This window comes from Passer montanus, unplaced genomic scaffold (assembly GCF_014805655.1).
Source record: "Passer montanus isolate IOZ18808 unplaced genomic scaffold, ASM1480565v1 scaffold41, whole genome shotgun sequence".
In the NCBI taxonomy this organism is placed as follows: Eukaryota; Metazoa; Chordata; class Aves; order Passeriformes; family Passeridae; genus Passer; species Passer montanus.
In genome coordinates, this window is record NW_024368930.1 from 1,502 (window position 1) to 28,334 (window position 26,833).

At 38.7% G+C, this 26,833-nt stretch overlaps 1 protein-coding gene across 8 annotated transcripts in view; it reads left to right on the forward strand.

Annotated features, from left to right (window-relative positions):
• The first annotated feature begins 1,045 nt into the window (after positions 1-1,045).
• Positions 1,046-26,833, forward strand: part of NCOA3 (nuclear receptor coactivator 3) — a 57,742-nt gene continuing 31,954 nt past the window's right edge. For 3 of the 8 annotated variants that reach the window (XM_039719134.1, XM_039719139.1, XM_039719141.1), the window contains exons 1-3: positions 1,046-1,286; positions 3,942-4,079; positions 7,640-7,679. The gene's annotated coding sequence lies outside the window, so the exon portion shown is untranslated. Of the gene's footprint in view, positions 1,287-1,351; positions 1,931-3,941; positions 4,080-6,474; positions 6,555-7,639; positions 7,680-26,833 lie in introns of those variants that run through there. The other 5 variants (XM_039719138.1, XM_039719140.1, XM_039719136.1 and 2 more) reach the window with 4 other exon arrangements.

The window sequence follows — 26,833 nt, forward strand, 5'->3', positions numbered from 1 at the left end:
CAACACTTCAGCTCCCGCCCGAGAGTCTCTAAGCCAACCCCACCATCAATATCCTAGCCTCGCTGTGATTTCAGCTCCCGCCCAACAATCCCCAGTCACTATGCCAGTCCCTGCATCGTTCACCTCGATGTCCAAACAAAGACGGCGGCGCCCACGGCATCACGTGATACCGGACAAAGATGGCGGCTACCGGGTCGGGGTTGTCGGTTTCTGGCGGTTTTTAAGTGTCTCCCGAGCGTTCCCCGTGCCGGTGGTGCTATTCCGGTGTACCCACACCGGAAGGCGCCTCGGGAAATTGTTTTTAAAGCGCGGGATCGGTGTCGAAATTTCGATCAGGCAGCTGAAGGGGCGGCTAAAGCTTGGGGTCTTTTCTGAGGTGCTGGAGGCGGTGCGAGGGGAGGGGCCGCGGGCGGGGCGCCGTGACGACACACTGATGTAGCGCAGGAGCGGGGCGGAGGGTGGTGTGCGCGCGCGCCGTTCGCCGGCAGGGGGCGCCGCGCCGTTCGCCCCCAGGGGCGGCGGCGCGAGGAGAGTGGTGTGGGGTGGGATGCATCGGCGGCGGGGTTTGTGTGAGGGGTGGGCTTGAAGGTGCCTGATAGTTCTGTTGGAAGACTGCCTATTTATCTAATTAAATCATGATCCAATTAACTCTTGGTTGTCTAATTTAACTGGCGCTGTGGATGTGCGTACTGTTGCAATGGTTATTCGATTTCAGTATTAGATACTGCCAGCGGGAGCACTAATTAGGGCCCCCTATAGACTATGTATAAAAAAAAGAAGAAAAACTATATGTCTGGTGCAGAAAATTTCAGACTCCCGGGGAGTAAATCTTTTCTTTAAATCGTTTTTTGAAGGTTTTTGGTTTGTTGGTTTGTTTGGTTTTTCTTACCCCCAGGCAGTAATGATACAGATACGGCATTTTGTGACCTCTACGAGCACGGAGCAAGCGCCGCGGGAACGCGCTGGGGAGTGCACGGCACAGGCAGCTTCCCCTGGAACCGCTTCCTCCTCCCCGTTTGAGCCCGCCCTACCGCTGAGACCGCGACGATACAGAGGCGACACCGGAGCGCTGGCATCAGGCTGAGCCTGGCAGCTCCGGCAGCGAGCCCGGCACGGACTACAAGTACCATGAGTTCCCGTGTGGGTACTACAGGTCCCACAATACCTCACGCCGCCTGGTGTCTCCGCTTCGGTCCCGATTTAAATCCAGGCAGTGAGGAAAATGGCGGTGCGGGGCTGAGTGTGGGGGAGATGGAGATATAGCTGAGCTTTGGCTCATTTCTCAGGTGAGTGGCGTTCGAAGGAAGGGAGTGAGTAACGAATGGAGAGAGGGGAGTTCTAGTTCGCGTTTCCCTGCCTGTAGTGCTGGGGTGGGACTGGGATGGCGGAGGGAGAGCTGCCCCTTGCCGGGGAAGGGAGAAGCTTGGGGGTGGCCTTGAGGGGCGGCTCTTTTCTGTCTTTCGCCCCCCTCCTCAATACGAACTTGGCTCCCTGAGGGGAGGAGGAAGGGGAGCGTAGATGGGTTGTATGTGAGGAGTATTCCCAGGGCTGGAGATGAGGGGATTCCCCGGGCAATGTGTGGCTGCCTTTACCTCACTTTACTGGTGACTGAGTTTTGAAGGGGCATTCCCGGGCCAGTGGTGGGGAATTGATGCGTAGACTGAAGGCTTCCCGTGTCGCCGTGTGATGCATATCTACGTGTGATGATTTTGGGTGGAGGTTCCTCGTAGAATACAAAGAGACCTGAGGTCGCTGTGGACCTGGCTTTAGAATCGTCTGACCCACGATTTCTCAGTCTGAGCAGAGGCGGGGTGTGGGTGAAATACCTCGGTTAGAATGGCCCTCTCTACCATTCATCTGGGTTTATCTGGTAGCGAAGCGGTTCCAAAAATCTTGATATCCGCATTCTCCTGGTCATCCTGTAGCCTCGGTAAGTTTTAGAGCTGACTTCTCATGTCTCCTTCTTATGTCTGGTAATAAGAAAAGGGATGAAAAACACTGGAACTGAAAGGTTCATTTCCATGCTTCTTATCCATTTCTGCCTTGTAGCTGTAAGGAAACTGTTATTGAGGGGTGGAGAGGAGATTGCCATCCCCCGGCTCGGGTCTCATGCCACTGTAGGTGTTACTGTTTCTGGGATATAAATGGGGTGATTAAGAGTTAGAATGTAGCGTGAGGTTGAGATAATTCCCACGATTATCTTTCTTTGGTTGTAAAGTTGGTACTGTTTGTGGTTTTTGCTCCTACTCCTAAGCACGGTCAAGTTTTCCTTCAAAAGTGAAGCTTCCCAATTTGTCAGCTCGTATTCAGACTCATTTGAATCCTCAGTATCTTCTTCCTCTTTTAGATAGACGTTAACAGAAAACAGTATGTTGGAGTCTAACTAAAATAACAAGACAAAACAAAAGGAAATCTGAATGTGTGAGGGGTGGCAATGTCTAGTGCGTGGTATGTGTAATACATTTTAAATGGATCCTTACAATAAGCTTAAAATTTTATCATCACTATTGTAAAAAGAAATATCTTCTCATGGAATATTTCCATCCTAAAATGTTCTGCTTCACATGAAACAAAGTTGTATGTTCTGAATATAAAATGTAGCTTCATAGAAATAGTATATGAGTGAAAGCCAGGAATAAAAGCTTGGGTTCTTGGGCGGGGTGGGGGGGGTGTTTTGATTAATTTTTATTACTTTTGTTTTTTAAGCAAGATTGTTCGTTATGATATGAAGTAATTACTTTTACTGTTAATTGCTGTTACAACTGCTGTTCAACTGACTGTTGTAAAGAATTTCCTTCAACTCTGTTATTACTATTGGTTTGGGTTTTTTTTAACTAATACCAGTGGATTTGATGGACTCACTGCTGACGTGTGAAGATAGAGGCTGGGGGATATGGGAAGTGATAGACAAAATAAACCCAGTATTCAGCCTCACTTTAAGTACCTCTCCTGATTACAGTGTGTTATTGCCAGTGTGATTTTATTTGGAATATGACTTGCGTGCATTTTGGGCTTGCCTGTGGCTTTGTGTTTCTTTTAACTGTTCCTTTGAGGCCCTTGTTCACACTGGCTTTGGATTTATTAACTTGGGAGTTTTGCAGTGCCTAGTTACGGTTTGTTTGTTTAATTGGATCACTTATGTATACCCTAACATATAGCTAGAGACAAAATGCAGATTAGCAAGAAGCAGCAAATCTATTTTACAATGGAACCTTATCTTTTGATCATGGTGGGGTTTTTTTATTAATAATGGGCAAGAAATCATAATCACAAAACTTTCATTATTAATATCTGTGGTACAGCTCCCTAGAAAAGGGGGGGGTGCTTTTCTTTTTCAAGAACTCGGAGAAAGAAAAGGTGTCTTGATTATATTTGCCTGCAAAATTAAACCGTTTGTAGCATGTGAAAAGGTATTGGACACTAGAGTTTGACACTACAGGCTGCTTCAATTCCTGCATTTAAATGAGTGTCTCTTGAAAACGTGACAATACCATACAGGATCTTCTGCATTTCACATTCAAGCTTTTTGAGTGTTTAGAAATATCTTAAATATTCTTCTGATTTGTTTTAATAAGAAAAAAAAATGGAGGAGAATGGGAGGGAAGGAATAGTATCCTTTATGCCAAAGACATCTGACCTGAATGCTGGGGCAGCCTGCCTATGTAGTTCTTTTCATTTGCTTTTCCCCCTTTTGCCCCTGACTAAATCTATTGATGTTTCTAGATGTAGTGTATTAGGAAAGAGGCAATTGTAAAAGAATTTAACTGCTACTGATTTAAGTCTGTTATGGAATGTATTTCTACTCACTGTGATTTTTGTATGCAGCATTTAGTTGAGTGAAGGTACATCAAATTATTTTGTGCATCTATAAATGGGAGGTACATTTCAGATGGATCCTGTTACTTGAATAATACTTAACTGGTGACTTTTTAAATTTACAGTTATGAATAAACTGATTTTTGAAAAGTGAAACAAAATTACCTCGCCTTCAATCTCTTGAAGGATACAGTCTTTTGTATGCTGCGTGTCTAATAAAAGAATGCCTTGCCTCACTGAAACATCCCAAAGTGATTGAACAGGTAATGTAACCAGGATTGGGTTGGGTGAGTTTCGTTGCTGTATCTTTTAATTGAAGGGTTAAGTAAAAGAGAGAACTAAACAATTTACTTGCAAAAAAACCCAGTGAAATACATGTTCTCTCCAGTATTTTGGGGAAACAGTTGTTCAGAACATTCAGTCGGGGGTTCTCTGTTCATTTTGTGTGGGTCCAAAGAGCTAAATAAATCTAAATCAAAGGTGGTGTTCCTCCGGTTTTGCTTTGTGCACTCAATTTGTAGTTCTAACACCTTTGCCAATTGCTCTATAGAGTATATGAACATCTTAACATTGCTGGGTTTTTTCATCATGTTCTCTGGAGGCTAGTAAGGCACACAAAAAGGTGAACTGTGCTGCTCGCTTTTTGCTGCTACGTGTGTCTAAGGGGGTAGCATTCTATGTGGATAAACTTTTTCTGAAACCTTTTTGACAGACGTCTAAAAGCATAAGCATGTGTGTGTGCGCATGCGCGCATAAACAGTCGGTATATGGAAATGCTACATTGGTTTTTTTTAATCTTATGGAAGAACTAGTAAAGGTTCAAAAATTAATTTCTTGTATTAATAATGACAACTTTAAAATGGTTTTCTGGCTTCGGGAGGTTACATCTTAAGGAAATGATTTCAAACAAAAATTTGCAATGTCTTTGGCAGTGATTTGGATAGGCTATTCAGACATCTTCCCCTATAACAATTTCTCTTTCCCCATAAAGGCTAGGCTAGAGAGATTAGGTGTAAATAAGGAATTATGACTTGGTTTGCAGTTCTTTTTGAGCTCAGTCCATCTTTGCTGCTGTGATGAGCTAAAGCGGACATAGCAGCATCTTTTGTTATAGTGTCCTCCTGGTTTCATCTTCTATGGCAGTCTTTTTGATGTTCAGAGTAGAGATTTCTGGCTCAGTGGGCCAGAATGTCAGTCAGCACATTGCTTAGCATTCTTAGGTAGTAATTGAAAGAATCCCCTCCTAATCAGTATTTCAAGTATTTATCTAGTAATAGATTCAAGGATAGTGCTAATGGCAACAAAAGCAAGCCTGCTTTATCTGCAAACTGCTCACTAGATTAAAATAGCACAAAGCAAACATCTCCTGTTAATCTAGAATGTACATTTGATCCCCCCCTTTAAAATTAGGAAGGCAGTTTCTCTAATCTGTGCACAGAAAACTGAAAACATGAAGTAGCTTTCAAAGATTTTTGTATTACAACTGTAGATTTTCTGTTGAACCCCCTAATTTTTGGTGATGAATGTTCGAGGCTGATGAATAAGATTTGTAGAGGTGAGGTGTAGAACTAGTGCTAGAAAACTTGGCAGACTTGTATTGGCTGTGTGAGAGACAATAAGCAGATAACGTGGATGATGAGTGGGATTCAGGAACAATGGAAAATTGAGTGCAAATTCGACTAAGTTGAAGGACAGCCATCACTTAATAGGAACAGAATAGCTTACGTTGTTATCCACTGTAATTTCTGTTCAAATGTACAGCTACAAGGTAGCTTTATCAACTGCGTTGTTTTCTCTCACCCCTCTACCTCTTTGTAGCTGAACCTCAAGTGACCTCTATCAAGATTAATACACAGTATAATAATATTTCAGATTGGCCAAGCAATACTTTTGGTAGATGAGCAAATTTTTTTTATTCCCCCTCATCCTAGGTCTGCTTTATAGCAATGAAACTTTTGCTTTAAACTAAGGAGTCTGTCTAGGTAGAAGTGGATGGTTGTTTGAGCAGTATATTTGAGGCAGTTTTTTAAAAAGCCCTTTAAAAGTAGTGGAAATTTCCAGGCTTCACAAAAGAAAAGGGAGAAAAACTCCAAAAAAAAAAAAAAAAAAAAGATGCTTTTAGAATCTGGTTTAGTATCTGCTTTGCAAGTTGCAAAAAAAGAAATATGAAAAGGAACAGCAGACATTCTGGATGTTAGCCTGAGAAATTTTCCACTGTTTCCTTTAATAACATGCAGGCATGCTTTTATTGCTGGAATTCCAGTTAGGAATCTTTTTCTGACTGGAACTTCAAGCTATTTGGTAAGCAAGTGCTTGCTAAAAATCAATTGTCAAGAAATAAATTCTCATACGCAAGACTGGGCATAAACCACTCCCATGCTAAGTATCAACTACTGCTTATGTTAATTTAGTTTCTTGTTTTACAGTGTGTTAACTGTTCCTATTTCTACATGATCACTGCTAGGTGACAATACATCTTTTCTTGCTTCCGATGGTAATTCTGGACCAACCTTTCCAGTAACAACTGTATGCTGCAAGCTAAAAATGTTAATTTTCCTGTCTTTAATATAGAAAGGAAGAAAGACATTAGGAAACACGTCTCTTCTAAAAAAGTTAAACTTAAAGACTATTTAATGGTTATTTTTAAAATTATTGTAGGTTCAGATACAATGGTGAAAATCAAACTGAAGGGATCTACAGGTTCAACCTCATTTGTCTATCTTAGAGCTCTTTTCTGTGTAAGTTGCTATTATTTACTAAAAGCTACCTGACCTTTCTCCAATATGTGGAGGACTCTGTAGTTGGAATGTGCCTTATCTTTCTGCTATTACAGATATTTATTGTTGGCTTATGCTGTTTTGCGATAGGGCCTACAGAATCCTTCATATACTGGGTTGAGGTTTTTGTTTTCTTAAATGCTGGGGTGGGAGCTAAGCTACTGTATTTTGTAAAAGGTAAGCAACATCACAACAAGCTCTTGTCTTACTAGTATTAATTGAAAATACAAAACCAGAACCCTTTAAATGCGTGTTTAAAGAAATGCATGTAGTAGAATTTTGTCTTTTTAGGACAGCATAGTACATTACAGCTCTCGAGCCAAGTCAGGGTCATTATGCTTCCTTTTCTGTTACCTTTCTTTGTTGGGCTACTTTTTTTTTTTTTTTTTAATAATTATATAAAAATTTCAACGTCTGACTTCCTGACTGCTCATAATCCTTTCTCACATATTTACGGCTAATGAGAATGCTAATGACTAAAGTTAAAAGTAGACCATGTTGAACTTGACATGAACCTTAATATCTTTTCCAGCTTATGTAAGGATTGTATTGTGAATTGTGTATTTTTTAATTGGTTGCTCGCTGATTAAAAGTACTGAAATTACTGCCATTGCTTTGTATATATGTTTGTAACTATTTTTGGTATATGCAGTATCGACGTGTAAAATGGACTATGTTTCTCTGTATTTTTAATAAGACACAGTATTTACAGCATTTCTCTCCTTTTTTTTTTTTTCTTTTTTTTTTCATGTTGGCCTTACAGTGCGAGGCAGATCTATACAAAACCACAAGTGTAATGGGAAATCATCAGGAGGAAGGTGTTTTCTTCTTCACTCATTTCAGTTACTCTCCTTAGTATCAGATGGCAGGGTTAAAAATAAAAAAAAGGCTACTTTCAGATAGTGTAGCGTTTAACTACAGAACTGACTGCCACAGAATATTCAGCAGCTAGGAGGCTCAGTTGTTTTGAACCAGGAAATTCCTGAACACTAGATTGTAAAGTTTGAGAGTATGCTAAAACACACTCATATGCTTTTTCTTTCTAGGCATTCCTATTGGCTTCTGCTGTAGCGCATACTATGCTCGGTAAGTTTTCTGTCACAACTGCTTTGTTTTCTCTTCATCAATTCTCATAAACTATTGATATTTAGAGAGTTAAGAAAAGGAAAAAATAATTTCAATTCCCTTAGAAAAATAAAGGGTTTTTTTAATGTTCCTTGTTTGCTGTCTTCTACCTCACTTGAGGAAATGCATGGTATGACCTGGCCTTGGTAGGTATCATGGTATCTAACACCGTTAGGCTTTTGAGGAACACTTGGACCATTAAAGGATGCTCTTCCTAAGATGTGGGATCCAGTGTATCCTTGTGTCTATATATCTGCCTTTGGTTTTTAATTCTATCACTAGTACCAGAGTTTTCTTCTTCCTGAAGTAACCGATAATTGTTCTGAGCAAAGTGTTCATGTTATTTTGAAAGACTGATGATGATACAGGATTTCTTAGCTAAATCTGTTCTGGGCTCAGTGCAGATATAATGCAAATCACTGCTGGGTATTTGATTGAGGTTTGGTCATAGCTCCTGGGGTAAGCAATTTAGCCTTCAATATTCGATTGGATTGATATGTCAGCTTCTATACCTGTTGCTGGAGAGTAGGGAAACTGAAAACTGGTCTGGACATTCTATTCAGTGGAATTTTGGTATCAAGAAAGGAAGCGCCTCCTTCAGATGACACACTGGGGTAATAGTATGAGGTGGAGACAAGTGATAAATAAGTTTTGGTTGTGACTGGATGCAGGCACTTATTTGAGCATATTGTCTGTCATAAATCTACTTTCAATGAAAAAAAGATCGCACAAGTTTTGCTCTTAAAGAGGATTAATGATATCAGCCTTAAATTTGTATGCTCTTCCCTTGTGTTTCCTCCATGATGTGCTGTGTTATCCTGTTATTGTTTGTACACTGTTACTTATAGGCTTCATCTCTATGAGAATCTAGCAAGTTTTCATACTGATGAAAGCTCAGGAGTAAGGCTTTGTCGCTTTTTGAACTTTCAGTGGACTGTTAGGTATAATAAAAAATACTTACTGGACTTTGAAAAGAGAAGCTATTCTGTGCCCAGAGACAATTACTAGTAACCTTTCTCCTGATAATTTTGACAGTGCCCAAGAATATAAACTTCTGACTGCAGTGTACCTAAACATAACTTCCCATGCTGTGTGGGATGTGCTACAGCAGAGGGTCATTCACTGGATGAATGTAGTGTGGCATTTACTGTTAAGAAAACGCATTACATCCATCATGCTTCATAGCCAGTCTTCTGCAACTGCATGACATAAATGCATGACCACGTGCTCCTCAGTTAGTTACTATGTTTTATTTGCTTATCAGATGCTAATATGACAACTTTTCAGTGCAGACACGGCTGAATACTAACTTTAAAGATCAAACAATGGCTCTCCAGCTCAGTTTTGTTGAATGTTAGATACAGTTCAGTCAGTCTGCTTGTATGGGAACTAAAGAAAAAATGCAAGGGAATGTAAGGAAAAAGTAATAATAATAAAAAAAAATTTACAGCTCTATCCTGGCATTTCCACCACTGCACTATATAAGAATACATAAAGTTTGCTTCCTGATGATGTGAAACTGCTCAACTGCTTAACCATTTATCTGTAAACAAGGAAGGAACTGGATCTGAAAACATTATAAATGCTTTTGGCACTTGAAGAGGAAGGATATCGTCCCATCTGGTTTTGGTAGTTGTAGACCTCTTGTACTAACTTCCGGAATGGTTGCTAATCTTCCTAAAATTCTTTGAATTTCTATGCTAATGTTGATAGTGTCATTTTGGAGAGTTCTGTGGATAAACATTTCTGTTTGCGAAGTGCCATTTGTATTGAAAACTTTCATGAGTAAGACTGATTTTCTGCCTGCCTGAGGAATCCTTGGGAGCTTAATGTGAGATTTGTTGAAAAATGGCTTTTTAATGAAAGTGAAGATATTGCTTCTTTAATAGAACATTAGAAAACTAGAAGCATAAGGTTTTTATGCAATGGAAATTCCTTGTAAAGAATAGAAAAGCTTGGACCAAAAAAGAAAAATCCAGAGGGCACTGAGAGCCTTACTTAAAAGCATGCCATTTTTTCCTCATAAATGGGCGGGGAAAAAAGATCCTTGATGGTAGGAATGAATGTTGTGGTCAGGATTACACACTCTGTGTCCAGTAAAGATGGGACTGTTGATGTGTGTATGCAAAATCTGAAGCATGCATGATATTAATAAAACATACCTCTTAAATCGGAACCAAAAAGAATGTGGTAATATATCTTAAAATTAAACAAAGTAGGATCAATTGCAATGTTACTTTGCTATCTTAGTGGCCCATTGTTGTAATGGTTTATTTCAGTATCTTATGTACTACATCCCAGTTTATCTCTGGGCTGTAGTACCTAATTCCCTGATGACAATGTTTTACTGAAACTCATTGTGTAATTATGCTAGCATGAATCCAAATACCATGAGCAAAGTTAGTGTTGGTCTGTCAAGGTTTTGTTCGGTCAAGCATAAAAAAATCTCTCAGGACGGGGATTCTGTAGGCTACCTGAAAGTGGTTCCAGTGTTCAATCACAATTTATAAACTGAAATTTAACTTGTTGCAGGTAGTAAAGCTTGCTTATTGCCCTTTTCTTGTAGGCCTTGAAGGAGACTCTGTGACTCTCCAGTCTCTAATACCTCTCTGGGTGGTACTGCTCTGTTTTATGTAGTATTGAGCAAAGATACCAACCTTTGGGCTTTTTCCTTTTTATTACTCCACCTTGCTTAATTTTTAAATAATTGAGCCTGTAAATCTAAGATTTTATTTGACCAGAGACATGCACAATACCACTACAGCTTTGTTTTGAGCAGTAAATTGTAGCAGATGCTCTGTGATAAACTGACTGTATTGTGGAAAGATTAATTAACCTGATTTGGCGGCAGGGATTATGTTCTGACCTTATTATGTAATTTCACTGAAGGTACTGTATCTACTAAGCTCTGTTCACTATGAAGGAAATATGGTATGGAATATGAAAAAGAAATAGAGGAAAGGGGATCCTCATTAATGGAATGCTCAAATCTCTTGGTATAACATAGGTAGACAACTGATTTTGCTTCAAATATTGAATGGTAGGCATTTTTTCTGAACTAAATGCCTCTTGCAGAATACCTCTTGCAGCCAAATGAAGAGTACCTGCCTATACTCCAGCTTAATCACATTTTAATTACAGCATTGAGCTTGAAACATTTCCATATTTCAAGGACAAATTGGGGCTTAGACCTGGCACCTTTGTATTAAGTAGCTGCACTTACTCCTTTCAATTAAATGAATCATGTATAGGCACTGATGCTATGCATGGAAAATTCAACTATTTTGATTTCCTTTCTTCAGTAGCTTATTTTGGTTTTAGTAGTTTCTGATCTTGTACTCTCAAATCTGAGAGTCTGGTTTTGCCAAAAACTCATTAACTTCATTAACAGGCCTTTAATTATTATTAGATCAATAATTAATCAAATATTATTAGATCAATACCAAGATCTAATCTTAAAAACAAAGACGATGTGTGTTTTTGAATAAATTTTTTAAAGAACCTATTTTAGTAGCATGACAGAAAAAGATACTAAATAGGATTCTCAAAAGCATTGTCTGAGTAGACTCACACAATATGAAACTCTGTAATGGATAGATGCTTTCACCTCTGCCCACAGCACTCAAACTCTTTTTCAGACTATCAATCTGCATTTTTAAAAGTGTAACGTTTCTGATGTAAAATAATATATTTGCTGACATTATTTCTGTAACTTACTTCTTGTGCAAATACGTGAATAAATGTTCATAAGTACTGCATCTGCTGACTAGCAAAATGTGCCAAAGGCAAGGCGATGTGATTTATGGAGTGTATTTCTTTTGTGCTCATGGGCCCACCCTTATTGATGGGTGTAAATATATTTGTTATGATGTGTCATAATCAAGACAATATATATCACTGTTGTTTACTCTCCATTGCAAAAAGCCTGTGTGTTCTGATTTGAATGTCACTGGAACTCTCTAAATACCCATGCTGGGCAAAGGCCAAGTTAAGATACAGGTCCTCGACAGATTTCAGATCTTGATTTATGCGATGATTATCTATTACTGTGTGGTAAATTGGAAGTGATTGCTCTGTTACCGCTCATGAGACTTTGTGTGGGACTGGCCCCCATCAGGTCACAGAAAAGACGACTGATAGCCTTATTTGTGTGTTGCATCATCTGTGCAGTGCACTGTTTCAGGAATCTGAAACAGTATGTGCACGGAGTATGTGCAACAAGGATTAGAGAAGTCTTGAGAGGTGGAGCTGACAATACTATTTGAAGTTTTTTGAATGACCTCATATCCTTAGTATTTCAGTGTAAGTTTCTGTATGTCTTTAAGAAGCTTATGGAAAAAATAGTATAATGTGCCAAAACTACCTTGTTTGCCAGCAAGGTAGTCATCGAGCACGGTGCCACCTTGGTTGCTAAACTGAGTGTGCCTTCTACACGGGTTATTTGCTGGAGGGGCAGGAAACTGGGTTTTTAGCACTGTTGGATGAGACCTCCAGCTACCGTTTCAAATTAAATCTTAAATAAGGAGGGGAGGGAGGTAAGGGGGGCCTTTGCTAAGCCCTTGATCCTGCTGCTGCCTCATGCTTTGTGGATGCTGTGTATGGGTGCGGCAGTATAACCTAGAAAAATGTCCCTGTTCGCTAGCTGCTGTGCTGCCAGGCACTTTAACTGCTTTGTAGCTGTCAGGTTTATAGAGAAGTTGCTCTTGGTCTTGGTAATATAGTGATAAAGCGTGTTCTGCTCTGTCAGCATGGAGAAGCTGTGCAGCAACAAAGCTAACTTGGTTAGATAAAATACTTGAGGATCTTGGCCACTGGTTTAAAACAAAACTGAGCATGTTAGAGTACTTTAAATAAGGCACTTACCAGCTATACAGCTATCTTCATTGGAGCAGCAAGATAAAGTTCAGTTTGTTTAGACATTCGATCAGTTTCTCTTCCAAAGCTTTAATTTCTTGGACTAAATAAAAGGTTACACTTTGTTCAGCAGAAGTCTCTGCTCATTTTTCAAATGTCTGAACCAAAAGGTAGTTCTGAGGCCTGTCAGAGACGGGCATTAAAGAATTAGAACAGGCTGCTGTGAGGGAAAATGTTACCGTCCTTACCACAGATGTAGTTGTGCCTGCACAGGCACCGATATACTGTAGTTTACTTTTCTATTTAGGCAAAGATGCCCACCAAAACGAGCAAGGTTCCTTTCTTTTTACTGCACCAATATGTCAAGTCTAACTTTATTCAGCAGATCATCCTAATTTCAGCCTGAATCAACAGATGAAACATCTGTTGCATGCTGGGTGTATCAAGGCTGATTTTTAGCAATAGATTCCTTCCACTCTGCTGCCAATGTGGTGCTACAGATTGTAGAAAAAGCAAAAATAATATTATTTCTGTTTGATGGGGCTAATGGTCACGACCTGTTAAGTTTTAACAGGGAAGGGCAAACTGCATCTGATTGGCCTCATGCATAATGCAAATGTGGCACGTTTTAAAAACAACTTATTTTAAAATATTTTTACAGGGCTTACAATATTTTTACACATTACAGGTTAACACGGTTTACTTATAATTGTTCCTGTAAGCTAGGTATAGTCTTCAGAAACTGGAAAAATGCATGCTGTAGACTTCTGTAAAGAGCTTGCGTGCTTTCCCAAAGTGTGGTTTTCTTAAATGACTTCAGAATAGGACAATGCGTATTGGGTGGAGCTGCACAGTCTCAGTAGGACTGAGACATGCTGTTAATTCAAGGGCAGTCTCTTACTAGCTTCATGAACTGCATGATAAAACAAAGAAAGAATAGAAAAAAGAAAACTAAAAGATATATTTTTAAGGTAATTGCATAGAGTTTAGTAAGGGGTTCTCAGAAATTAGTAATTTTTTGCAGGTGTGCTGGTGCATCATTGTGAATCTTGTTTGCTTGGAACAGTAATTATGCAGACTCAGATGTAGTAAAAAAATTCCAAATTTTACTTGACTTTTGTAATTGGTATATTTTTGGAGACAGTGCTAGCAGTTGCCAGTATTGTCTTCCCATCCCCCAGCTTTTGAGTCTAGTTTGCTTGCAGCTGCAGTAGGAGGCATCCTTCTTTCTTGGAAGTGACCTTGGCTTATATTAATCAAATTCAGAAAACACAGAAGAACTTTGTGGTTACATGTTGACTTGATAGAAAATTTTATAGTATCCATTTTCTTCTAAAGTGAAGCCATTTTACAAAAAGGGCATTCATTTATGATATCTTACTGTAAAATAATTTCTCTAAAATTCCATGGTATTCAGAAAAGGCAAAACAACAAGACCAAACTGCACTTTTTACTGAGAAGAATGTATTGAGAGCTTTTAATAAAAGTAACTAAGTCTTAAATTGGTATTGGCAAAACTGTGTCCTAATCTAGCTACGCTGTGAAAATACAGCATTATTTGATAGCATTTTCTGTGGTGTCTTTCCATTTTTCAACTATAGTAGGAAAGCTGGGTAGTAGGGCATGAACTCAGTCACCTAAGATCTTATGGTGGCTTCAACTTTCTGACTGTGTTTTAATCACTTCCTGCGTCTTTTGGTAGCATCTCTCAAGGCATTACACTTAATGTCATAGTAGCTGCTGTGCCTATTTGCATAGATTAAGGAAGGAATCTACCTTTGTCGGTTCAAGAAATCACTGTTTGACCTTGCCCACCAGCCGGAAATTGGTTTTCTTTGGCTGCTCTGAAGTGGAGTGGCTGACTATACCTGAAGCAGCCTTTAAGAGGCTTCACATGATTATCTTACTGCCTAAAACTGTTTTATTAATTGAGTCGCAGAACTATGATTTGCAAAAGTATTATTTGCATAAGTTTGATTGGCAGTGTTTTCAGCTGGCATAGCTGTTTTGTAAGAGTCTTCATCTGTTTTCTGGACCTGTATAGAGGTCTGAGACCACAGTATCTTTCACCACTACAAAGTGCACTGAAAGCCTTTAACATTCTGGGTAAGATAATTTACTGATTTTGAAAGTGCATGTTGATGAAAAATTAGTAATAGCTGCCAACTGACTGATGTTTTTTTCCACCTTAGGTTGTCATGTGCATTATCTTAAGCAGTCTACCTTGGCTTCAGGATTTGGAAAACTGAGTTGTATTTTCACCAGAATCCTTACCATAAACCTTTTCTGTATGTCTCTGGCATATTTAGTCATTTTACCTCTTCACAGTATATTCAAGTTCTTGTCAACCTTTCTGCACTGTGTTGGAGATCAGACTATGCCAAAATACATGCCTCCAAATGTTTCTCAATTTGACTGCCTCCTGCTTTGGAATGATTAGTTCCGTGTGTTTTACTCTGCAAAAGTATGCAATGACTTGCCATTCTACTTGTTATCAAATCAGAGCTGCTAAAATCTCTAAGGAAACGTACATAGTCTTAGGTTACGATGCTAAAGAATTTGCTTGAACTACATGCTTTACATACTTCCCTTCATGCTGTCTTGTATTATAGTGTCTGTTGCTGCACTGAACTGAACATCTTCACAGGAGCTTTAGTCCTCTTTCCTTGGAAGACCAATAAAGGGGTGATAAATCTGTTGCTCTCCTTGCTTAAGTGTAGCTGGACATTGATTTTTTTTTTTTTTTCATGTTCAAATGCCAAAATACAGTCATAGATTTTGTCATTAAGATTTGCTGTCATCAACATTTTCACCAATCTCCCAGAGAAAAACCTGGTGACAGCACAGATTTTGGGGTACCCCTCTATGGACTGATTCACCTGGGTCTGTAGTTCTTGGAGTGAACACTGCTTTGTTAGTGATGATACAGTGGAAGAAGCCTGTTCTGTGTTTGTGCTCTAGTTCTGTAGTAACATGATTGAATATGCATCTTTCTTTTTCAGTGCTAAACCAAGACAATCTACTACAAATCTCATGTCCAGAGCATTTTTTACTTTTTTGTAAAGTTTTTAGTTTTCTTTTGCTTTTGTTTGTTCTCCTTTGCAAGATTTTGAAGACCTGAGGATTTTTGTAGCCAAGAGCCATGACTTCAATGTCCATCCTTCATGGAGTAGATGATGTCCTGTTTTGTAGTCAACATCTAGATGCAGGCTATTATTACTGGTACTGTGAGAACTGGGCAGCAGTACTTCTTGGGCTGCCCAGCCTTATGCCACAGTACCATGGATTCCTCGTTTGAAGTGAAGCAAAGTAAATTAACGCAGCTCTGGACTACGCATTCAGAATCTTTTCTGACACTTTTGTGTTGGTGCTCTCCCTCCCCTTTCTCAAGGTCTTTCCTGTTTGCCAGCTACAGGCAGCTCGTAGCTGTAACACCTCCAGAGTTAAGTGATGCTTTGATAATGCCTAGTATCAGTTCTAGCCCTTTGCTTACTGCCATGGTTTTCAGCTAAAGCGGGAGAAAGGGACCCTACTTCTGCAAGTCTCAGCTTCTGACTCGCTGCCATATACTGCTTCAGACGACTTCCCTTTCCTTTTATTTCCAAGCTGAAAGCAATTCTCAGTCTGGAGGAGGCGGCCCGTTCTGCTGCTCGGCGTTCTGCTGCTCGTTCGAAGGGAGGGGAAAGGGAGGAGAGGCCCTTCGCCCTCACTGTCCGCTCCCTAACGGGGGCGGGCCGGGCCGCAAGGAGTTAAGGGCCGCTGCCGCCCGCGGTTCTGTCTGGAGTCGCCGCACGCTCATTGGTTGCAAAAAGGTGAAATTGAAACCACGGTAAACTTTTGACCCTGTAGCAGTTCTTGTGGAACGCCTTCCCCTTGCCAAGAGCAGAGGGCTTCTTCCCCCACCCCCCGCTTCCCCCTTTTTCCTGTATTTTTTTCTCTGATCATGCTGTGCTGCATGCAGCCTCCCCGAGGGGAGGGGGAGGACGAGAACAAGCGAGTAGTTCGCTTGTGTGCTGCTAACGGCAAAGTTGGAATTTGCCTTTAAGGCAACTACCAGCTACCGTCTGAAAGTCCCATCCCTACACAAGTAGGAATCAATTTTTTTTTTTTTTTTTCAGTTTCCAACATGCTTCTGTATGGTCGAAGAAAAAACAACCCAACTAAAAGCAACCTACGAATTGATGCTGACGATCAGGGCTAATTAGAAAGTGGGGAAGGGAGGATGAGTCACCGGGTACGCCGGTTTCAGCGAGCTTAATAAACAGTGTTGAGTTTTTTAAAAGATTAAAGTGGTATCTCCTTACTGAAATCCTACGTTGGACTATCTCAATATTACAACTTAGTTCATACGTCTGTGAATTGAATACATATTTACCTAACTCCCTTTGTATTCTGCATTTTCCTTAAACAAGAAAACCTACAACACCTCAGACTGAGACAAGTAGTGTCAGCTGAACTTCTCTGCCAAATTGCAAAGTGTTGGAGGCCCAGAGTAGCCAATGTTAGGAATTTTTATTTAGGGTGTGACTCCAGCAAATTCTGGACCTAATTAACGTGTCTGTCATTTTCATACTCTGCAGATTTTATCACAAACCCGAAATATCTGTGGCCGAGAAAATTCACCTTCCCCTTTGTAGCTTTGCCAAATCAGACAAATTGTAGCAGCGTTACATTTTCGGTGAAGTATGAAAACCTAACATTTAGTTATTTCGCATTTCTTTCCCATTAAATGTGTGTCTTTTCACTGACAAAAGAATCGCTGACTTGATTACTGCATCACTTTCCATTTCCTCCCTCACTAGCTCATAGGCACAGGTATGGCCGCCTGTTCTTGCTGCAGTATTAAATTTACTGAATGTTAAGTGCCACTTAATCAAGGAGTCACTCGACACCTTACCTAGAGATAACATTCAAAACTCTTTTCTCAACAAAAAAACCTGGTGCCTGACTACTTCATTTTGTTGTTTCCACATCTCCACTGTCTTGTTCTTGCAAGTACTTTCACTGGATTTATATAGCGTGTTCATTTTCCTAATTAGAGATTAGGCTGGGAAGGGACCCGCAACTGCTGTGATTTGGACTCTTTAAACATTCAGTTCTGTAAGCAGTTTAGCGGTTACGGAGTGTTTACTTTACAGCAGTGTTAATAGAGTAGGACAGAATTGTGGTGGTTCCGTGTGGGCTGTTCTTGTAGTGCTGCTTTGTTCTTGATGCAGCTTTTTCTGGGAATTGAGGGAGTCTCCAGAAGCATTGCCAGCAACATCGAGGGAACGATGAATATTAAATGACTAATAGCAGATCCTCTGCACCCTCATGTGTGCAATTCTCCTTGCAACTGCAAAAGAAACATACCCTGACAGTGATCATCAGGGCCTCCTTGTTTATTCCAGCTAGTGTACCTGAACAGCAGCTATTATATAGTTTCTTTTTCCCCACTCTCTGTAATTCGTTGTTCTCTCCTCACTGTGCCTGTGTACATCCTGTCTGCTTCTCATTGTTTCATGGCAGTTCTCCTGCCTTCACATTGGAGCTGCCATGAAGCTGCACATCACGTTACTGCCTATGACAGTAAAATGGAATAAATGCTCTTCTAAAGGAGAGTGAGTAACAACTGTCACAAATTAAGACTGAATTCTGAACTCTATTTTTGGAGCATAATTTAACGTGTCTTAGACTTCTCTTGAGCACTTGTGTGGTTGCGTTGTGATAACATTATGTGTATGCGCCTTTTAGTGGTAAAAATCCGTGAAGTCTAAAATTGTTGCAGATGCCAGCAGAAGGGTGGGAAACTGGCAAAAAAAGTAACACTGATATTGAAGCTACAGAATTATAGTTAGTCCTAAAAATCCTATAACTTCAAAGGACCCCACTGGGGGGAGTGTTTTTGAAGATCATTACTGAGAGCTAACTGCTGATAATTAAAAATCACTAGTGTAACCATTTCCTGTAATGAATATGGCTGAAAAGAAAGGTGTCATGGATACCATGAAGGCATTTTGCAACCAAAAAGCATTACGTGAGCAGTCGCAAACTGAAAATATGTGTTGGTGTTCTATACTGCTTTATTCTGTTTGTTTATTCAGAGTAGATCTTGAGGTTGGTTTCATCTCCCCATATTCCAAAATAGGGTCAAGCCAGCTGCTTTGGAGCTGCCCTATTAGAATTTTCTCCCCCACTGAGGTTTCCACACGGTGAATGAGAAATTTAAAGAGAAGTCCCTACCATGGTGTTTTCATCTATTTTTAGTTCTGTCTAGAGTAAGCAGCTTTCTATCTAGAAAGCAGTTTTCTATCTGTTTTCTTCTAAACAAAAGGATGGAAAGGTGATTTAGAGGAGATTCAAGAGCAAAGCCTCTCAATTTGGAAAACTATTACATGTTTCAAAGTTCATCAGAACTACTATTGCGTGCTTCAAGCTTCTGCTGGTTTATTAAGGCTTGGCAGTTTCCCCTAGATCTGCTCCTCACTGTCATGCTGGCATAAATGATGCTGAAAAAGAGTAGACATGTAGTAGTTGGACTTCATATTTTTGTTTGGTTTTAAAACATTACCATTGTATCTGTCTTTTCTGCACTTATATCCGTTTCAGTTGGTGGTCAAACTTAGTACCTGCAGAGTGATAGTTTAATTGTGGGATGCAGGAAGTGGCTTTTTCCTGGCTTCTTCCTGAATAGGTTTGTCTCAAAACTATCCTGTCCACATCCTTGTTGCAGCTTTTCAGTGATGAGTGAACACTTGGTCTTCTGCAGCAATAATGGCTTGGATTTCTGGATTTTAAATGCTTTTTTGAAGAGCATGTTGATAGCAACAACTTACTGAAAGACATTTAAAAAAAATGATCTATTCATTTTTGTACCTCTTCTGCTAGTATAATAATTTTTCTGAGTTCTCTTGTGATACCATCAGGATGCAATATGAATAGACACAGAAAATTTTAAGCTGTAGACATGTGAATTCCCTTCAGGACACATGTCCATACACACAGTCTTGTTTTTTCAGGAATCAGTATTTGAGAATTTTTTTTCTCCTTTAATGTACAGACCAGTTTGTAGAAAGGAAAGTGTTCTGTGTGATCTCGGTGAAGCAGACCTCCTGCTGCAAGTTGTGCTTTGCTTGCACTTCCTTGAAAATTGTGATAAAAATGAGGATTGGCTGCTATAGCTGAAAGGTCTTTATGCATTTATAACTCTGTAGGTTGCATTATCTATGTAAATGTGTGTGGGCTAGGGTGGGTTGATGTGCCCTGATAATCAGGTTATTCCTAGCTTCTGTTATGGGCTCAGGTTTTTTTGATCTCTCAGGCCACTGGGACAGTAAACAGTAGCTTTGCTTACTGATTTCTGCTGAAGTAGCAGACCAGAATATTTACTGTGCTGTCTTTTTGGAAGAGCATGCTTTGTTTCCAGCACAGTTTTAAACTGATTCTTCTAAACTTTCCTTTTGATGTTTCTTGAGTGTGTATATATATATATATATATAGAGAGAGAGAGAGAGAGAGAGTGAGTGTGCTTGTGATAATCAATATAACATATCAGGTAATTTATCAAAGCAATAACTGAACTATAAATAATAGAGAGACACTATTCCTGAACAGATACAAGAAAAGAAAAAAGAATTGGCTGAAGTGGTCTATAACTGTTGCATTCATTTGTTTGTGTTATATAGTTGTCCCTACAATAGTCTGTTGAAGACTTAGACAAGAGAAGGAGTCAACTTTACAGTTTGTGGTATCAAAAATTACTCATGGTATACCATGGCACAATGCCCATTTTTTGCTTTCTCCAATCAGATGGCAGATAGAAAGGCATGGTTTTCTTCAAGATAAGTAAATGAAAAGCATGGATCAATGGTGCTTGCAGTACTAATGCTCTGGTCCTGAAAGTAGGCAGTTTTTGTTCTCAAGGTACAAATAGGGAATGTCCAGAGAATTCATGGATCTGACAAATATAAATAAATTCAGAGCAAAAATTATATGCTAGCAAAACCGGTATGTCTTCTGTCTTGTTGTCTCCATATGCTTTTGCTGATGATTCTGTGAAAATACAGGACAAGTGTTTTTCATTTTGGATATTACTACTAAAATATATTTTCATTTCTAGCACACTATACCAGACAACTGCAGACATTCTTTAATAAACCTCAGAGCCGTGACATGATAGAGAATTGGAAAATAAGTGATTATCTAATATTTTTTTTCTAGTGCTAAGTTTTCTCTGTCCTAGAGGGGGAAAAGGCTTTTCATACTGAGCATGGACAGTTGCAAAAACTCTATTTTAGCTGAGGAAAGAATTTCTAATGCCTTATAGGGAAAAAATTATATTGCTTTTTATTCATTGTGTATTCAATCATAAATAGAGGGAGCAAAACATTTATCCTGGCTACCTGAATGGAGGAGGAAGGGGATTTGCAAACTCAGTGGTCACAGCCTACTGTTTAATTTGTCCTCAGTATTGTTCTTAGGAAACTGACATTTCTGATAGTACTGACTGCAGGGATTTTGAATTAATACATTTAAATGGTGTATATTCAATATGCTGATAACTTTAATTATGCTTATTTTTATGTTTTTCAGCTTCTTGTATAGAATATTAATTAGGTGATTTGTTATTTCAAAAGCTGTCATTCCCCCTTTTTGCCCCACCCTTCTGTTAAAGTACCAAATGCAGTTCTGTCTCTTTGTTTTAGATTTCCTTTTTTTTCCACATTGATTCCCTTTCACATATATAATACTGTCCTCCAGGGTCCTGTGTCAACATTGATTGCACAGGACATTGATTTGAACTGAGGATTTAAATCAGAGGAGTCTTATTTTGAAATAGCATAAAGTTGAAAATGAAAAAATAATTGGAGCAATATGAAGCTTGCTATAAGAGGCAGAGAGAATGTCTGCAGACAGAATAAATGCTTGAGATTTTCAGAAGGTGAATACCAGAGCATGACACACAGGAACAGACTGGAGTCTTGTGGTTTTAGGAGGGAGTGCAGTGGGGGCTTCCTGTTAAGGAAAAGCAAAAACCATTTAAAACTGATGAAAAAAAATTCACTGACATGTTTGGTATGCACATGGTATCAGACAAGTTATTAGAGTACTAAGATGTGTTTTGTATTTTTTAAGTGGAGAATACTTAGAGTTTATATATTTATAAGAGAATTCTCTGGTATTACTAGTTTCCTACTGATTTCTAGAATTTATAGATTCAACCCCTTTTCAGTACTGAGTAAAATGGGCTGTGATACAACATGGAATGGTGATTTCTATTGTTTTGTGGCAAACCACTAATTATAATTAATGTGTTCATGCCATTTGTTTAAGTAATGTTTATTTGAAGGAAATACCCCTTCTTTTGCTTTCTTGTTGTTTTTTTGTACATAATATAAATGTAAATTCTGTCTTTTCAGGTATACATGTCTCCACATTTCTGGTCTTTTTAGAAGCAAAGCATTCCAAGTTGTATTTTCCTTTGTTGCTTGCTCTTACAGTATGACAGAGCAAGATGAATAATGTTTAATGGTCCTGTTTTAGGTAGTGTGCTACTCATGGTGTCTTCACAGTATTCTTCAGTTAGTGGTTTCGTGATATTTCAGGGCAGCTTTTGTGACCCTTTAGGAAAATGTTAACTTGCTTGGCTGTAAAAGCAAAATGAGTCTATTTTTTGTGGAAATTTAATTTCAGTTTCACTGGGGCCCTTCTTTTCTCTGTCATGCATTTTATTTGCTGTTAACATGGTCCTTTATCGGTTGATCTGACTGGCAAACCTGGATGCATAGGAAACAAATTAACAAGTAATGATGTTCCAAAAATAGATCACATGCATTATATATCAGAGGAACTGGAGATGAACTCCAAGCATCTTCCACCTCTGACCATCTCTTAACTAAAAGTGTCCTGTCATATTAATACATGCAAAGTGAAAAAGGTTGAAGTTAATTGTCATGTCTGAGAAATAGCCCAGGAGTGCATGGTGCTTAATAAACATAAGCACTGCAGGGGAATTGGTAAATGAAACCTGGCAAGGTCTGAAAAATCAGTCTCCATGAGGTAGAATGTATAATATGAAATGAAGGTGCATGAAATTAAGAATATTTAACGTGTTGCAACAGGGTGTGCTTCACTGGCATTATAGATGGCACTTTTTTTTTAAACTGAAAGTCCTGATTCAGTGAAGTCTCTGAATCATTTATTACCTAGTAAATCACCTTTTTGTCTGTGGGAGGGAGAAAGAGTAGAGAATGATCAAATGCCTGTGTTTTGGAATAGTATTTTATTAGTTACTGTACTGATGGAAGAAATGCTGGATAAGCATGTGTTTGAGGGAGATACAATGTTGAAATAACAAATTTCCACTAAATACAGAGTTGCAGAATGGAATATCCTGTAGTTTTATTTATTATCAAAATTTCAATATTTCTTTTTAGGAGTGAGGATTCTATTTAGTATGGTAACATTATGTAAAATTCCAGGGCATGCTCATGATTCATTGAAATGGACTTGTTTGGTTTAATTCTTTGTAACTGGCTTATTTTGAGTAATACTAAGTTCTGCTTAGTCAATTTCTAAAACAAGAAATCAGCTCAGACAGAAGAACTCCAAGGATGTCAAATACCACAAGAACACATACTTAATATAGGAAAAACTTGGTGGTTTTGTGGGACCAACAAAGTATTTAAAATGTTTTCATGCAAAAAAAACATGATTTAAGAAAATATTTTGGGTATGTTTTAAATTAGTATTGTATAGTTGTGCATTTTGGAGGGTAGTCAACTGTTTCAGTGAAACAGATATAAAAACTAAATCTGAAGCATGTAATTGTTTGTATTTTTGGGCCCCTGCTAGGACAAAACCTTCTCACTTGCCATGTCCTGTTTGCTGGATAGGTCTTTCATCTACCAGCTACTGAGAGCAGGGGCATAAGGAAGTTACTCTTGAGGTGGGCAAGGAAATGAGTGCATTGAAAGACAAGGCAGCAAAAAGGTATCTAAGGGATATTAAATTAGTAGCTTTCCAAATTCTGTGGGGGTAAGTTAAGTAAGATGAGGGAAGAAATAGTTGTATCAAACTGAAAACTTTCTGCTTACTGTGCTTGGTAATTTCAACGTCGTTTTGGCTTGAATGCTCTGGAAATGGGCTAAGGAACTTTCCCCATTGCAAACATACTGTATTGCTGGCATGTGCGTAGTTTTCTTGTTATTCCAGGGTGGAATCTTAGAAGACAATGGATTTTACCCTGTCAAAATAATGAAAGCGTGTCAGACTGGACAAACACTCATGATTTCTTTAAAATCTATGGTTTTGTTTGGAAGGCCATACATACGCTGTTGCAATAGATGGATTAGTAATTACTGGAACTTATTTTATCTGCCATGCGCAAAACCCAGTACCTTTTAAACAACTCATTTATGCTTTTCACTGAGAAGTGAATAGAACTGACATATGAAAAGTGTATGGTACATTGCAGAGGGTGTAGGCATGAGCACTTAATAATAAGGACTAGTGTTTTTTCACCAGAGTTACTGTGGAGTGAGAAGATCTTTCCTATTTTCTGTTTTCTTAAATTGAGAAGAATGTTGGAAAATTTAAGATTATACATGCAAAGATGTTTCAAATAATCATGAAAGTTTGGAACTTTTGCTCCAAATACTGCTGCCTTCAGTTCCACTCCACTGGTGGGATTAGGAGCATCATGATATAGTGGTTCATTAGGGCTACAATCAATGGAATTAAACAGTGCCTTGCTTTGAAGACTTTGTTTTGGGTAATTTATACTGATCTAAAATTTAATGGAATTTCTTGCATTTGCCTAGTTTTATGTAGTAACTGAGCTATTCAGTCAAATTAAGCTAGCTTTTAGATTTATTTTAATCCTGCAAATAACATAAAGAATTTCACTCTAATTCTTTTCTTTTAAAAATGCTTCATTTAGGTAGATAATATTGTGTGGTATCACTAGCAAAGTCTTTATAGCCAGCATTAGTGGTTCATAAGCCAGAAATAGTGTTGTTGCCTCTCAGAAAGTAAGTTTACAAAGATGCCTGTGTTAATATTTTTTTTTGCTTTTAGTAGTAAAAATGCATAATAGTTTCAACTTTTGAAACCTGTTTTTCAGAGCTGTCTTTTGAAATAATTAACTTCAGGAAAACTCCCAAAACCTCCAAAATAGCCTTCCTTTTGGAAGAACGTTTTAGCCTATTAGAAATTACAGGTTCAACTTCAATAAAGAAATATAACATCGTACTTTCAAAACTGATGATTTCTTTCATTAAGTCACTGAGGAGTTAATAATGAAAGAAATTGTTTCTTCTGCAAATACTTCCTGTAGCTGGGAAATTAGTTTGACTGTTAACAATTTGTACTGTAAATCCGTCTGTATTGGGAAGCAGCTTCTGTCATTTCCTTAGCTAAACAGTTTCAGAGTTGTTCTAGGCATGACCTGCCTGCGCAGCTTACAATGATATTCTTAGCGAAAGGAAAATGCATGTGTAGCAACTCTGCAGCTTCAGGCCTGAATAAACTACCACCAGCTACTTGGGTGTAAGAGTAGGGAAACAGCCTATGCGAATTACTGATTTTTCCTTCCTTGTCCAAGCTCCTATATTTATCATGTTTCTGAGACAAATTGTAGTAATTTTTGGTTTTCTATTTAATTACATTGTAAGTTATCTCTCATTACAAGGAGACATTAAACCAGAAATGACATTTCTATTCTAAATAAATTAAAACAACCACGTAACCTTCAAAATTGTTATAGTGAAATGTCTATCCTAGCTCAAATTTTCAACTGCTTAATATGTTTCAAATGCTTCCTTCTCTTAAACAGAATTTACTCTTGAATTCAGACATATTTGCTCTGTCCACATCCTTCCTGTGTTAGCCTTGACTTACATTGTAAGCTCTTCCTTTCTCTTTCCACGTTAGCTCTTAAACCTTCAGCTCTGACTATATTCAGCCTGTAAATGTAGTTACAGGGAGGGAAGCAGCAGTCCTGGAAGCGCGTGCAGGTGTCACCTACAGCATGCCTGAAGGTGCAGCCTCAGCTGTGAGGTCTGTAGACATAAGGCCTTGAGTCATATGTAGTGCTGAGTATAAGCTTCAGATGATCAACTGCTTTTTGCTGGTTTTATCTCTTTTTTCCAACTTCTTACTTGTTCAGATGAGTTGTTTTTCATTCAGCTGAATGACGCTAATTGAAGGAAATACGATCCCTGAGGTTGTCCCGTTCTGTACTGGCATCTAGTGGCCTAATAGTGTATTTTTCTGGAACTCTATGTAAAGTAGGCCACTACGGATGTATTTGGGATTTTTTTACCCTGGAGGAATATATGAATGGATAACGGTCTTCGACTTGCTCTTCCATCTCTCTGGTGGGTTTGTCTTATTCATCCTGTTTTTTAGCAAATATTTACATGTAAGACTACGTTCTTATCTGTACAGTTCATGCCCATAGTACAGAGTTAGGCATCTTTTGTAATTGTTTATTTCAAATGGAAGATTATGTTTGAGTGTTGGGTTTAATTCTGTTGTCATTTTAAAAACATGTTATCCTTCTTTTTGTAATGTATATTGATTGGCATGAGGATTGGTTATTATAGGATTTTATGTTAAGCATTGTAACATTTTATTAGCTGCAAAGAGAATTTGTACCTTAAAAAGGTGCCATTTTATTTCTGGACTATTTACACATGCTAGAGTAATCCAGTCCTTTGTCCTGTCTAGATTTCAAAATTTTGTACTGCTGTAGGAAGAATGCTCTCTTAAATTCTCCCTGTGTAGAATTAAAAACCTCTATGCTGCTTCATGCAGATCTGCTTGTGTGTCTTTGTCCTTTCAGATTAGACTTCAGAAAAAAACCTACAGCAGATATCCCCCCCACCACCACTGACAAGAAGCCAATAAGCAAAAAATTCAATCAGTCAAATAACACAAAAAGGATTACACACACTTCTCAAAAGTAATATGCACACTTCTCTCTTCTTCTTCTTTTTTATTTTCCCTTACATATCTTGTCCTGGAAGCAGTTAGTTGATTGGGTACCCTTTCTGAGGGGTTGGTTGTCTTTGCTGCAAGTATACACTGCTGACTTGTGTTTAACTAACATCTTGTTCAACAGGGCGCTCATATTCTGTTCTGCAGAGCTTCTTGAGCCATTTGGCCACCAGCTTCTGATACCTTAACATAAACTTCATTTAGTTCTATCAGTTCCTTGTCCTTGTGATACCTTGTCACCGACTCTTAGGAATTTGGTTCCTAGGTTTCTTTTAACAATT